At 37.0% G+C, this 12,907-nt stretch overlaps 1 long non-coding RNA gene and 1 pseudogene across 9 annotated transcripts in view; both read right to left on the bottom strand.

The window, feature by feature from the left end:
• LOC103789190 (uncharacterized) overlaps positions 1-12,907 on the bottom strand; it is a 542,478-nt gene that overhangs the window by 480,066 nt on the left and 49,505 nt on the right. The gene's annotated exons all lie outside the window — the stretch shown is intronic.
• On the bottom strand, positions 1,976-2,096 carry LOC118149631 (5S ribosomal RNA; annotated as a pseudogene).

Here is a 12,907-nt window from a genome sequence, read left to right as displayed (position 1 = left end):
TTCTAAAGATTTTTTTGTACTCTGCGCCTCTTCCTACCTACTGTGGAAAACTCCTCAGATCTGCACTTTCAATCTCACAGGGCTGTACCAGTCATAGCAAGAAGCTCCCCATGTTTCTTTGTTCTTAACTTCCAAAGGCATCTGAGCTATGGCAGATTCATAAACACTACATATGAGATGAGAGGTATAAGATTCTTTGACAGCACACTGAAAGAAGAGTGACATGAAGGCTCACTATTTCTGCTCAAAAGAGAAGTCATGGGCCAAGCGAGCTCTCCTGACACTGAGCTGTGTTGTCTTGTGGGAGGGACTAGCATGGGTAAAGTGAAACTGCTCTTCTTACTCATTTTGATGGGTTTTCAGCTTTGTGCTCATCTGGAATACTGCAACTTTTAACTATATTCTAAACCTCTTATAAACGAATTTTGTTTAGTATTTTGTTATGGGGAATGAGTTCTTGGACTTCTTATTCCATGATCTTCCTGGTGTAACTCCAGATTATTCCTTTATCTCTTTGCTTCAACTCAATAATACTCAACCTGATTGCATATATGAATTGCCTGGAGAAATTTAAAATACTAAAGCCTGCATTTGATTCATAGGTATTATAGTTAAATACATTTGGGGTGGGATCCAGGCATTGGGTTTTGGCTAAAGCACACTAGAAACTTCCAGTGAGCAACCATAGGTGGTAGCTATTCTCTTAACTTAAAACTAGAGACTTCTATTGAAACCTCTAAATTGAGGATTATTGATCCTTTTACGCTTTTATATATCTCAGGGTTGTATTCTTGACCTTCTTGATTTCTACTCTTTGAAACCAGTACTTTCTTATCAAAAACATTTTTGCTCCCATGAGACTGATCACATCAAAGATTTCTTAAACATGACATCAAAAGCATAATCCATGAAAGAAACAAAAATGATAATTTGTACTTTATCAAAACTTAAAATATCTGATTCTCAAAGGTACAGTGAAGTACATAAAAAGACAAGACACAAATGAGGACAGAATATTTGCAAATCTAATATCTGATAAAAGTTTCAGATCAGAATCTATAAAGATCTCTCAAAATTGAGTAACAAAAAGAAAAATGACCCAGTTGTTTGAATGGGCAAAGGATTTTAACAAACATCTCACCAAAGAAGACATATGCTTGCCAGGAAAATTATAAAAATATGCGAAATATCATTATTCATTAGGAAAATGTAAATCCAAATGAAATTAAAAAGACTGACCATACCAAATATTGGTCAGGAAAAGGAAGAACTTGTAGAAATGTAAAATGGTACAGTCCCCTTGGATAACAGTTTGGCAGTTTTTTAAAGAAATTAAAACCTACACTTTTATATAATCTAGCCATTTTACTCCTACATATTTAACCAAGAGAAAAGAAGAAATATATTCAGGCAAAGACTGGCATAAGATGTTAATACCAACTTTATACATAATAACCCAAAACTGGAAACAATTATTTGCTCACAAGCAGGTGAATGAGTGAACAAATTATGAATGATCCATACAATTAAGTATTAATTACTAATAAAAGGGAATGACACATGCAACAAACAACAATGATATGTGCAAAAGCATGGATAAATTATTGATACACACAACAACATGGATAAATCTCTAACTAAGGTGAGTGAAAATAACCAGAAAGAAAAAAGAATAGTAATGAATGACTCCTTTATATAAAACTAGAGGAAATGCAAACTAATCTATAGTGACATAAAGTAGAGCAGTGATAGCCTGGGAAGTGTGGGACAGTAGAGAAAGGATAAAGAAATTACATAAGGGCATAAGGCAACATTTGGAGATAATGAATATATTGTGTTCACTATCCTGCTTGTGGTGATGGCTTCACAGATTTATACACATGACAAAACTTATAAAATTGCACTTTCAATCTCTTCAGTTAATGGCATTTTTACTATACTTCGATGATGCTGTTAAAAATAATTGAGAAGGAGGGCAAAATGGTTAACTAGACACAACCATGTTGTCTCCCATCCAAGTACTAACCAAGCCCAACCCTGCTTAGCTTCCGAGATCAGACGAGATCGGGCACGTTCAGGGTGGTATGGCCATAGATAACATAACCAAGTGGAATAGCTCTCACTGAGGGACTGAGACAACTAGCATACTCCTAACAGATCTTCAGAGGGAAGGACCTGAGAGTGGGTACAGGGAAGACAGAAGCTGAGCCGAAGGGGGAGAAAGCTGGAAACCCTGCATGGGCCTACCACACATGAGGACTGGTTCCCAGTCCCCAGTGGCTCCAGGAGAATGAGTGAGTTGAACTAGCAAGGAGCAACCCCTTCTCACGATGGGCTTCTTGTATACCAGGAGGAGAAGACCCCTTAACCACCACAGACACTCAAGTTGGCAGGGAGCTGCTTAGTGAAGTGGTGGGGCAGGAAGCCAGCAGATGTAGGGCCCAGAGGGTTTGGTGAATGCCCACAGAGAGAGAGGCACCCTGGCACCTGCTAGCATTCTGGCTCAGCTGCCACTACTGCCACTATTGGCATAGGTAAATGCAGACAGAACCTGCTGTCACTGCATTATGAAACACTTTGCCTGACACCATGCATTGGAGTTGTTGCACATATTTAGCAGAACACAGCCAGGCGTGGCCAACCCCCTAAGCTTGACTTGTTTCTATAAGAGGCTTTAGCCCTAGGGGAACTATCAGACCTGAATTCTGAAGGGCGGTCTTGCCCATCAGACAGGGACAGTCTAACCTGAGTATTCTTTGGTCTGCTGGTCTCTTCCAGGCCCCATCCTGGCCATTCCTGCTTGCAAGGCAAACTTAGGTGCCTGAGAAGTCCACGCCATAGCTTTTGAACTTGCAGGCTGTGCTTGACTGGCAGAGAGCTCCAGCAAAGCAGCCCCTATGGCCACGTGCCAGCCCACCTGCTCCTTTCCCACAGGGCAGCTTCCTCCTAGCTCGTGGCAACTCCCCACATCACTTTGCTGGTGCATATATGCTCAGGTGGGTTTTGCTTTCCTTGCCCCTGCAGTCTACTCCCACATTTCCCCCAGACTTTCATTGTAAACTGAGCCTTGGCAGCTGCAGAGCCAGCCAGCCCCACCTCCACCAGTGCTCCACCTTTGCACTAACACTGCACAGAGAACAATGGATCCTCCCCTGTGCTCAGTGACCACCCCCGCCTTCAGGGCACAGAGAAGAAATCCAGAACTATGTCCACCAATGCCCTGACCCCAAGTCAACACCACCTCCACTATGACTGCATACACAGTTGCCAGCAGGGGTTCTCCACCTGCAAATGGCTACATTGCCTCTGCTACTGTGGTGAATGCCCACAGAGAGGCAGGCACCCTGGCACCTGCTAGCACTCTGGCTCAGCTGCCACTACTGCCACTATTGGCATAGGTGAATGTGGACAGATCTTGCTGTCACTGCATTATAAAACACTTTGCCTGACACTGCACATTGGAGTGTAGCAATCAACCCAACTTTGGGAACATCTTAGCTCCCCAAGTGCAGTGGATTCCTAATCTCAAGGAGCAAGAGAATAAAGTTGAGGCCCAATACAAGTCCCTCAGAATAAGTAAACACATGGTTCAGGAGTTAGAATCTGAGGGTTGGCCCCCTAAAAAAATCTCCAGAAATGAAGCCAGGCAGCTGAATCTACCTTATACTACAATCAAACCCTAAAGGCCATCAAATAGAATAAAATATTTTTTAAAAAATTCAAAGGTTAGCAACCTCAGAGACTGAAGGTAGATAAGCCCATATGTTGAGAAAGAATCAGTGCAACGACCTTGAAAACTCAAATAGCCAGAGTGCCTTCTTTCTTTCATACAACTACATCATCTCTCCAACAAAGATTCTGAACTGGGATGAGATGGTGGAAATGACAGTAATACATTCAGAATATAGATAGGAATAAAGATCACTGAGCTACAGGAGTACACTGAAACCCAATTGAAGGAAGCTAAAAATCATGATAAAACAATTGAGGAGCTGACAGGCAAAATAGCCAGAATAGGAAAAAACGTAACCTATCTAATAGACCTGAAAACCACACTACAGGAATTTCACAGTGCAATTACAAGTATTAATAAATAGACCAAGCAGAAGAAAGAATTTCAGTTTGAAGAATGGCATTCAAAAACAAGACAATCATATAAGAATAGATTTTTAAAAATAAAAAAGAATAAATAAAACCTCTGAGAACTATGGGGTTATGTAAAGAGACCAAACGATGACTCACTGGTATCTTTGAAAAAGATGAGGACAGCATAAGCAACTTGGAAAACATATTTCAGGATATTATCCATGAAAACTTCACCAACATGGCTAGAGAGGCCAACATTCAAATTCAGGCAATTCAGAGAACTCAAGTAAGATACTTAAGAAGATTATCCCCAAGACGTATAATCATCAGATTCTCTGAGGTTGAAAAGAAAGAAAAAAATGTTAAAGGCAGTCAGAGAGAAAGACCAGGTCACCTGCAAAGGGAAACCCATCAGACTAACAGTGGATCTTTCAGCAGAAAACCTACAAGCCAGAAGATATTGTGGGCCAGTATTCAATATTCTTAAAGGAAATATATTCCAACTCAGAATTTCATATCCAGCCAAACTAAGTTTCATTAAGTGAAGGAGAAATAAGATCCTTTTCAGACAAGCAAATGCTCAGGGAATTTGTTGCCACCAAATGTAACTTACAAGAGCTCCTGTAGGAAACATTAACTATTGGAAAGGAAAGACTGTTACCAGCCACTACAAAAACACACAGATCAGTGACACTATAAAGCAACCACAAGTCTACAAAATAACCAGCTAAAATTATGATGATAGGATCAAATCCACACATATCAATACTAACCTTGAATGTAAATGGACTAACTCCCTCAATTAAAAGACACAGAATGGCAAGCAGGCTGGATAAATACAAAGACCCATTGGTATGTTGTCTTCGAGAGACTCGTCTCACATGCAAAGATATATATATGTAGGCTCAAAACAAAGGGATGGATAAAAATCTACCAAGCAAATGGAAAACAGAAAAAAGCAGGGGTTGCAACTCTAGTTTCAGATAAAGCAGACTTTGAAACAACAAAGACCATAAAAGACAAAGAAGGGCATTAGATATGATAGAGTTCAATTCGACAAGAAGATTTAACTAACCTAAATACATATGCACCCAACAGAGCAGCATCCAGATTCATAAAGCAAGTTCTTAGAGACCTTCAATAAGAGTTAGACTCCCATATTATAATAGTGGGAGACTTTAACATTCCATTGACAATTTTAGACAGCTCACCAAGACAGAAAATTAACAACGATATTCAGGACATGAACACAGCACTGGATCAAATAAACTTGATAGACATCTGCAGAACTCTCCACCCTAAAACAACAGAATATACATTCTTCTCATAGTCACATGATACATATTCTAAAATATATCACATACTCTAAAACTTACCACATAATCAGAAGTAAAACACTCTTTAGCAAGCATAAAAAGACTGAAATCATAACAATCTTATAAACCATAGGACAATCAAATGAGAAATCAAGACTAAGAAATTCACTCAAAACCCTCAAAAACATGCAATTATGTGGAAATTGAATAACCTGCCACTGAATGACTTTTGGGTAAATAATAAAATTATAGCAGAAATTATGAAGTTCTTTGAAACTAATGAGAACAGATGTAAAATACCAGAATCTCTGGGACACAGCAAAGGCAGTGCTAAGAAGAAAATTTATAGCACTAAATGCTAAATTAGAAACATCTCAAGTTACACCTAGCATCACAACTAAACGAACTAGAGAACCAAATCCCAAAGCTACTGGAAGACAAGAAATGACCAAAATCAGAGCCGAACTGAAGGAGACTGAGACACACACAAAACAACTATTCAAAAGATCAACAAATCCAGAAGCTGTTTAAAAAAAAAAATAGACTGCCAGCCAGACTAATAGAAGAAAAGAGAGACGATCCAAACACGATCCAAAATGACAAAGGAGACACTCCCACTGACCCCACAGAAATAGAAACAGTCATCAGAGAATATTATGACCAACTCTATGAACATAAACTAGAAAATCTAGGAGAAATGAATAAAATGCTGGACACATATACCCTTCCAAGACTGGGCCAGGAAGAAATTGAATCTCTAAACAGACCAATAACCAGTTCCTAAATCGACTCAGAAATGAATAGCCCACCAACCAAAAAATGCCCAAGACCAGACAAAGTCACAGCTGAATTCTACCAGAGGTACAAAGAAGACCTGGTACCATTCCTGCTAAATCTATTCTAAACAATTGAAAAGGTTACTTACTTTTCATTTGAGTAACTTACTCATTCTTTGAGACCAGAATTATTCTAATACCAAAACCTGGCAGAGACACAACAAACAAAGAAACTTTAAGCCAATATCCTTGATGAACATCAACGCAAAAATCCTCAACAAAATACTAGCACACCAAACCCAGCAGCACATCAAAAAGCTTATCTACCACAATCAAGTAGGCTTTATCTCGGGATGCAAGGTTGGTTTAACACAGGCAAATCAATAAATGTCATTAATCACATAAACAGAACTAAAGACAAAAAACACATGATTATCTCAATAAATGTAGAGAAGGCTTTTGATAAAATTTAACACTCCTTCATGTTAAAAACTCACTATGACAAACACAGCTAACATCATACCGAATGGGCTAAAGCTAGAAGCATTCCCCTTGAAAACTGGCACAAGGCAAGAATGCTCTCTCACATCACTCCTATTCAATATAGTATTGTAAGTCCTGTCCAGGACAATCAGGCAAAAGAAAAAAAATCATCCAAATAGGAAGAGAGGAAGTCAAACTATCCATGTTTGCAGATGACCTGATTCTATATATAGAAAACCCCATAGTCTTGGCCCAAAAGCTCCTTAACCTGATAAACAACGTCAGCAATGTCTCAGGATATAAAAATCAATGTGTAAAAATCATTCCTATACACCAACAACAGTCAAGCCAAGAGCCAAGGAACGCAATCCCATTTGTAATTGCCCCCCCACCCCCGCCACACACACACACAACCTAAGAATACAGCTAATCGGGTGGTAAAAAGTCTGAAGAACCACAATCGCTCAAAGAAATCAGAGATCACACAAACAAATGGAAAAAGATTCCATGCCCACGGATAGGAAGAATCAATGTCGTGAAAATGGCCATACTGCCCAAAGCAATTTATAGATGCTAGGCTATTCCTATTAAACTACCATTGACATTCTTCACAGAACTAGAAAAGCTATTTATTTTAAAATTGATATGGACCCAAAAAGAGTCTGAATAGTCAAGGCAATCTTCAGCAATAGGATGGAGCTGGAGACCATTATCCTTAGCAAACGAAGGAATGGAAAACCAAGTACCACATGTTCTCACTTATAAGTGGGAACTAAGTGATGAGAACACATGGACACAAAGAAGGGAATAACACATACTGGCACCTGTCAGAGGGTGAAGGAAAAAAGAGGAGAGGGTCAGGAAAAGTAACTAATGGGTACCAGGCTTAGTACCTGGGTGACAAAATAATCTATACAACAAACCTCTGTGATACAAGTTTACCTCTTTAACAAAACTGAACATGTACCCCTGAACTTAAAATAGAAGTTAAATTTTAAAAAATAAAATAAAATAAATTTAAATCAATTGCAGCATCTTCTAGGCTCTCATAATAGGAAAAAATAATTATTTTATACATAAAGAAAAGAGAAATGGAGTGATATCACAATTCCATTTTAGGTATTTGCCAAAGAAGTAAACCTCAAACTCCAAGCTATCCAATATTTATTAAAATTCAGCTATGAATACTATGTCTGACTTAAATGTATTATTTATTCAGTCAAGAAATACTTATTAAGCACTCAATCTATGCAAGTGCTGGAGGCATAACAGTGAACAAAACAATTTACTTGCTTTCATGGAACATATTCTAGTGGAGTGAGGTCAATAAGCAAATGAATAAATATGTATTATGCCATAAGTGCTAAAGAGAAAAATAAAGCAGAATGTTTCCTCCTGACTGACACTCCTCAGATTTTCATCTGGATTCAACTATTTGCATTCCTTTTACCCTAGCTGAATTTTTAAATTTATTGTACTTTTATAGCAATGTGATTAATATGTACTGAACAATCCACACTCAACAATTTCACAGAAGTCATACATATAAAACAAATAGGTGGCAAGTTTACATCTTATTGATTTTACTTTCTAAAAATGTTATTTAACAAATACTTCTGTTGCACTTAGCTTCTGCCAGACACTGTTTGTGCTTTATAAAAATTTACTGCCTTAGTTATCATAATGATATGAGATACATACTAAAATTATCCCTATTTTCAGATGGGCAAAGTGAGACACGGAAAAACTGGATACTTGTCCAGATCTCCCATAGCTAGTGCATAGCAGATGAACAGCTGGCACTAGAGCTCATTATCTAAATCTCTACTTTATGATACTTTCCTGGAGCAAGAACAATTTAATAGGGATGACAGCATTTCAGATAGATTTCTGTAGTGTTATATAGAATAGGCATATTCCAAGACAGGTGACAAAGAGGAATAAACAAGTTTTTGAAAGTAAAATGTTACATAAAGAAATAATGCTTTGAGCAAAGATGACAAAGAGTAATTAAAACGTTTAATTTTTAACCAATATTTACTAAAAACCCAGAAGTAGGAATAAAACTGGTGGGCCAGTTGCAAATCTAGCTTGAAGACATTTTGTTTTCAGCAAGAAAAGTGTTTTCACTATGCACGATTTTAAGCAATACATGCTTTTCTGATAGTTGCAAGCTCATCACTCCTAACAGGTTTACAAGGGGCAGGGTTGCTTCACACATTTATGTCATCTGCCTGGCCTTTTAAAGTATTAGCTACTCAGTCCCTTGGACCAAGAAGATAACTGAATACTGAGAATGGAGAGAAATAAGATCCAGTCTTTGTGTTTGAATACACTCCCCATATTCATTCATTCTTCAATTCACCAAACATGTTTTAAGTGTCTAATATATGCAGGATCCAACCAGATAGAGGACTATATGATGAATTGAACCAATAGTCTTTGAATACATGTTGCTTTCTAGCAGGAGAAGCAAATATTAGCTTACTAATTTTATGATTAACTATTAAGTTATACTGTTAGTTGTCATAAAGGATACATTTAATTGTTGGGAAGATATAAATCTATAATTAAAATTTAGAGAGAGAACCAATATCTCTCTAAATATTAGTAATAATTATATAGCACCGAGGGAGCAGAGAATAGAAACACCAAACTGAATCTTTGTAAGTTTGGGGACAGAGGAAGGGTAGGTGGAGTCAAGGAGGAAATTTAAAGAAGCAATCTGTCTTAAACCAAGTATTAATATAAGAAAGAAGGAGATCATAGTTTCTATTATTATTTCTCCATGAAGGCTTCGGGGACATTTACAGAAAATTATGATTTCCTATTCCAAATTATTTTATTTTCCAAACATATTGATTTGTCCCAATTTTAATATTCCACTCATTTCTATATGAATCTGAAGGGGTGTGTTATTAAATGTGCACTGATGGCACCACCCTTGCACCATCTGTTTCTAATTAGGTAATCCAGACTCTACCTGGAGGAATGACTTAGCATGACTCTGCAGCCTAATTTTTTTAAAGAAGCCTGATAATTTTATGATACAAACAAGTTATAGAAAACAAAGCTAATTTATATCGTACAAAGCAAAATATATATATATATTTTCCATGGAAAAGAAAGGCTAAATGACATCCAAACTGCCTCTGACAGCTGGATTTTAGATTCGTACTTATTTTAAAACTAAGAGCATGCTCTTTGATAAGTAAAACCTGAGTTTGCATTTTCTGATTTTCTGAGGGCTCTTCCTGTAGAACATTTCTTTCAGCAGCCTCCTTTGTTCATTTTTATGAGTTAAATCCAAGTTGCAAATAAATGGATCTGTCATCATTTCTCAGAATGTGTTGTTTTCAACATGACCTGCTGATTTTCCCAAGTGCTCACTGTTATTGTGGAGTCATGGTAGCATAGCCCATCAACCCCTTATGCTTGCTTTTTGGCCACTGAATCCCTTGCCTTTCCTTTGACCTCCACCCAAGTATATAGCCTTGCATCACTCTTTTCTCCAGATGTCTCTACTTTTTTTTGATTCAAGTCCAAGGTATTTTAACTTGAATTTCTTGACTTCTCCCAAGAATAAGAGCAGCTGCTGGAAAAAAGCCCAGGCTTATACAGTGAAATCTGGGTAGCAGAACTCCCTCACGTGCACCGCAACTTCACTGTCAAAATCTTGAAAAAAAACCTCTAATTTTTTTCACTCCTCATGGTGTTGTTGGAAAAAAAAAAAACCAAATGAGATAAAATAGGTAAAACTGCTTGTATGCTAAAAAAAAAAGTGGAAGGATAAAAATAAAAAGTTATTTTTATAGGTGGGGGATAACTTTATTGTGGTTTTTGTCTTTATTTGAATTAGCTTTATTAATCTGGTAAGCAATAAATTGAACAAATGACTTGTTAGATTATGATGTAGACCTACCAACTGATTAATGACAGCTACTTCATCTACTTCAAGCCTTCTTATGTACCATCTCCTTTAGGAACCAACTGTAAACCTTAATCCTCAACTGGCTGCTGCATATTTGAATCAGCAGGGGAGATTTTTAAGATCTTGATGCCCAGGCCACACATCTCAGAACAATACATTAGAAATTTTGGAAGTGGGAGCCAGGCATTAGTATATGTAAAGCATCTCAAGGGATTCCACTGTGTGGCCAAGGATGAGAACCATTGATCTATGCTCCTAAACACCATGTGCACACCCCAAAACTGTCTGTCCACATGTCTATCTCTCCTTCTGGACTGGACTCCTCAGACACAAGAATCACGGTCTTTTAATTTGTTTTATTTCACTTTACGTCAAGTTTAAGCCTAGCACAATGACTACTACACAATAAGTGTTCAATAAATGTTGAATTAAGTGGAAGGGAGTTGTACATTGCTCCACATTCCACTGCATCATTTTTCTTATTATACTGATCAGAAGAAAAAAGCTAAAAAAGTAGTTGAGAAACAATAATTGGGTAAAAGTTGAACTTTTGTTTGTTTTGAATACTTAAACTATTGGCTGTGAATTTTAGAAGATAGTTGGGAAAAAAAACCTACTTAAATTTCATCTCTGAGAGAAGAACAACTTTTTCTTATGCAGTGTTTAACTTTCAGAGTAAAAGTCACTGAAGTGAAACCTGGGTGGTGGATTTATTAACGAATTTCAACAATTTTGAAAGAAATGTATAAGAATTCTTTAAAGATTATTTTAGCATTCTAAAACACTGCTCCTTGAACTTTAGTATGCTTAAGAATGGTTTTGCAAGTTTATTAAAAAGTATAAGATACTAGGCATTACTCCTAGAATTTCAGAGTCAGGAGGTCTGGAGTGACACAAAGGCATTTGTGTAGGTGGGTTTTTTTTTTTTTCTATGTTTAAGAATGTTTTATTTTCAACACAAATTTACACCATTCCAAGTTCCAACTAATATGCTGGAAAAATATAATCAAATATTATCATTTAAAAAATAAGATACCACTATCAAAATACTACATTAATATCAGACTACTTTACATTAATATCAGACTACTTTTTATAGTAAAATATTTTTAAGACCAATATTCTAAATCACACTAGGGGCTTTATTTTGTATTACATAAATATAAGACATGGTCATTCAGATATTTAAATCATGTTGTGGACCACACAAGATTAAATTAACACAGTCAAAACTAGTTAGATCTCTCCCACTTATAAAATCATTTTCCTTTATGCCAAGTCTCTTGCTATTATATAATTTGATTTGTTCCCAGCTCAAACTGGCTGCTGGTATCATCCATCCTGCGGAGCGATTATCAAATATGCTAGTATTCTTAGTTGTGGTAACAGAATTCACTCTACCTTCTTTAGGAAGAAAGGATGTTGTTACGAGATTTGGGTGGTTCACAGAGTCATCATGAGGCTGAGGAAACAGATATTTAGCTAAGTTCCAAGAATGACTCCCAGAATCACACTCCCAACTGGCCCACCAAGGAAGCTGATGCCTCTGCCAAAATAAGGAAGCTAGAGATTCAGAAAGTTGTGATTACCGCTCTGCCACAGTCCACTCTGAGAAAGGAAGGCATCATGTCTTTCTGTTTTGTCTACCTGATTCAATTCCTAAGCAAAGTCTTCCCAGGTGTATTTGATTTATAGAAACCAAATTAAATGTTTGTTTCCAGGAGAAACGAATTCTTCTTTGGAAAGTGGGATTTACAGTGTAGGGAATCATACAAATGTAGAAGATGGTGGTCCAAAGATATAGGGGTAGTTGGTGCCCACTGTACTAGGTAAGTTACTGCATTTTGCATCTTGAAACATGCTTAAAGGCTTTCTGTTTTTTGAGCATCTTGAAATAAAACACAAGAGTTTCTAGGCATTTCTCGAGGCATTTTGGGTACTTCAAAATCAATAATTGCAAAAATTTACATTTCACTGAGGGTGTTTATTCACCCTTGGAGATGTGCATATTCTGGTTTTGAATTTATAACAAAATAAATTTTGATGGAAATGTTTAAGCAAGAGGCTCCATAGAGATGCAATTTAGACAGTCACTTCATCTTTCAAAGTAAATAGATGTTATTTTCTCGTTTTGTAAATTGAGAGTATACTAAAATGTTTAATCTGGGGGAAGAAGTATGAGACAAAAAATTTGTTTATGGGTCAGGCTGCAGATAGAATAGCCAATGAAGTCTTTTTTCTTTAGTTTTATAATGCATATAACAAAGAGGACAAAATGTAACATGCTTGCCAATATTACCCATATTCACTAGCAC

The sequence above is a fragment of the Callithrix jacchus genome, chromosome 19 (genome assembly GCF_049354715.1).
Source record: "Callithrix jacchus isolate 240 chromosome 19, calJac240_pri, whole genome shotgun sequence".
Taxonomy (NCBI): Eukaryota; Metazoa; Chordata; class Mammalia; order Primates; family Cebidae; genus Callithrix; species Callithrix jacchus.
Note: the sequence above shows the minus strand (reverse complement) of the source record. Positions and strands in the feature narration are given on the sequence as shown.